The sequence below is a fragment of the Halyomorpha halys genome, unplaced genomic scaffold (genome assembly GCF_000696795.3).
Source record: "Halyomorpha halys isolate HHAL.00 unplaced genomic scaffold, Hhal_1.1 Scaffold1407.1, whole genome shotgun sequence".
Lineage (NCBI taxonomy): Eukaryota > Metazoa > Arthropoda > Insecta > Hemiptera > Pentatomidae > Halyomorpha > Halyomorpha halys.
This window is the reverse complement of record NW_027109187.1, coordinates 78,394-81,454: the sequence shown is the minus strand read 5'-3', so window position 1 is coordinate 81,454 and position 3,061 is coordinate 78,394. Positions and strand designations below refer to the sequence as shown.

Here is a 3,061-nt window from a genome sequence, read left to right as displayed (position 1 = left end):
TAATTAAAAATAAAAAAAATTGAGTAAAATAAACCAGATAAGTATTCATTACTTTTTAAAAAATATATGATTGTTTTTATAAGATTTATTTCAACAAAATAGGCTGAGGATTCCACTGAAAATTTAAAGCTTGATGTTTTAATTTGTTAAATTAAAAAAAATTAAAATCTGTACCGCTACAATCCATGAAGGGTCAGGGGTTCAGTACTTTGTAAGGAAGTACTGTTTTTTGAACAACGGTTACCACAAGGAGGTGATTTGTTCAAGATCACGCTCAAACGCCAGATTTTTCCCCAATTAAGAGTACCCACTTTATAGAGGCTGGGTAGGCCCCAGGTGGGCTCCCGAACCCACAGGGTTGACTCTCCCGCCTACAGTAACAGAATAAATATAATTTATTAAAAATAAAAACAGGAGAGGCAATACAATTTTCAAGTGGCCAATCAGAATACACTATAGCAGTGGTTCTCAAACAGGTGCCACAAATTTTTTAAATAAAATTAAAGTATTAAATTAAATAAAATTAAAACAACCATAAAAAATGATATTTTTTTATACCAACCATAAAAAAAAAGTTATTTCTTTTTTAGAATGCTGTGTTTCTATGTATCTTTTTTTTTTTTTTTTATTTCTATGGTTTCTGGTTCCATTTATAAGTGAAAAAAAGTAATAGGGTGGCAGTGAATTTTGTACATTATTGTCAGTGTACTGCCTGATGAAAATATTGGAGAAACAATGCAATATTCATAATAAAATTCAAGTTATTATGCAAATAATAACTCTTATCAGTTGAATCACATAATATAACAAACTATGAAAGGTTTATCAAAGTCAAACCGGGTAAAGCAGATTAACTATTGAAAAAATATTTTCTTACCAGCAAACAATAGAAAAATAAAATGTACTATCAGTTTTTTCATAATTATAGATTGATTTCAAAAGGCCTAGCAACAATATTGAATGTTAATAGTCATAAAATATTATAATAGGCTTAGTAGATACTAAAAAAATCTATGATCTGGTTAATAGTTAAATTAATAAATGAACAAATATAGTAAGCACATTACAAATGTTAAAACTAAGATTAATACAAAGGTCAATTATCTTTTTAGTCCAACTCTTATCAGTTGTGTGGAAATAATTTTTATAACAAAGAAAATACATGTTACTAGTCAGTCATTGTACAGGCTGAGTGTATTCCATTAACACTTCACAAATTTAAAACAAATCCATAAACCAGACAATATTCCATTGGCATACTTATTGAAGTATGCTGATAAATCGTTTTATGAATTTTTTATAAAAGGCCTAGTTATCCTTAAACTAAATACCAGGCACATTTCAGAAAAAGTAGAGCAAAACCTGGTACACAATTGGTTACCTAATACTAAGACAAAATAAGCCATTTTGAATATAGCCTAGCACGGTAGATGGTACTAAAAAGTGATTACTCACACTCTTATTCAGTAACATAGTGATTGTGATGTAATATCAATGCATAAAAGTAATAGATTGATCTGAAATTAACATTGGATTGTTTTAAAAACTTTAATAAAATATTTATATAGTAAAAAATAAATAATTAATCTACGATATATTATAAAACTAACTTTATACTTGATACCAGCTTCCATAATACTATCTAATATCAAGACATGAGAAAAAAATGAGTAATTCCAATTCAACAGAATGCTCCGAGTATTCCTAAAATATGGCATGATTCAGATGCCCATTTTGGCTTTGGGCAACTTTTCTACATCTTTGATCAGCTCATGCTTGTTAAGCTCATTTTCTAATGACTATATATAAAATTTAAATGTAGATACGTCTTCAACCCAACTAAGGTGCTGACATAAGAGACCATATTTTAATGGTTTAGTTCATTTGTTTATTGCAGTATATATTGTTTATTGGTATTAATTGTATGCTGTTTAAACAAATCTTACATTTTCTTTTTCACTTATATGCACATCCATAAGACATTTTCATTATTACTAAATTACTAAATTTATTAGTAGACTCAATTTCCAATGAAGCTATATTGGCTAAGTATGTCAGAGTGTCCAAGATAAGGGTCGAGATTGGAGTTTGATTCAGCCTATGCCTCCTAATCTTTATTTGTGGGAGATGTCAGTAAATGGATCTTATTAATCTCATTCTGGATAAAAAATGGTGGTAACTTCTACATAGTTATGAGATTAGAATAAAAAGCTGATAATAGGATATAGTGCCTGTTTTTATCTACCAAGAATTGAACAAGTTAGGCCAGTGAACAATAAATTCAATAGAAGAATTTTTAAATAAATCTCTCAAAGCTGCCCACAGTAGCCTGAGCACTGATGTATTCTTGGCCCTGACCATTTTAATTATTCCAACACTCTTTTTCACACTTCACTTTTTTGAAAATGGCACACTTATAAGACTCGTACTTTAATAAAATATATGTAATAATTTTGGTTTTAATTTGGGATTGTCAGATATGTTTGTTTGTACAAACAATTTTAACTAGCAGCTGAATTCTATGCTAATGCAATGGACGAGAGACAGAAGCATTGGTGATGGTGGCGCATGCACAGGAGGTAGCGGGCAGAGAGGGAGAGATAAATCATATGTTTCTTTTATGCTTTTAATTGATAGACATCGATGTGGAGTCTGGTGTGTTGTTGGTTAGATGAAAAACTGAATTTGGAAGTGATCTTTCTCTCTCTCTGCCACAACCAGCTGAGCGCAAGCTCGTACGTGCCATTGTTCATTTTTGGTCAAGGATAAACTATTTTGTATATTTTACTTTTAGGTTAGATCATAAGTTAGAAATAGGTATATATATATAATTATGAGAGATAGTTGACCGTGGATGACGAATGAGGAGAAGATATATAGGATAAGAATAGTTTTGTTCACTATATTATTATTGGTGTTTTCAGATTTTTTTTTTTTTTTCTATTCATTTCTTGGTATACTTTACTTATATTTTGCCTCTTTATCATCTATTATTGTTACATATATTTTCTTCCTCTCAATTTTCATTTTCTTTTCATATTTAAATTTTAAATTAATAATA

At 29.3% G+C, this 3,061-nt stretch overlaps 1 protein-coding gene across 8 annotated transcripts in view; it reads right to left on the bottom strand.

The window, feature by feature from the left end:
* The window catches only part of LOC106689602 (kelch-like protein 4), an 84,649-nt gene that overhangs the window by 29,376 nt on the left and 52,212 nt on the right, over nt 1-3,061 (bottom strand). The gene's annotated exons all lie outside the window — the stretch shown is intronic.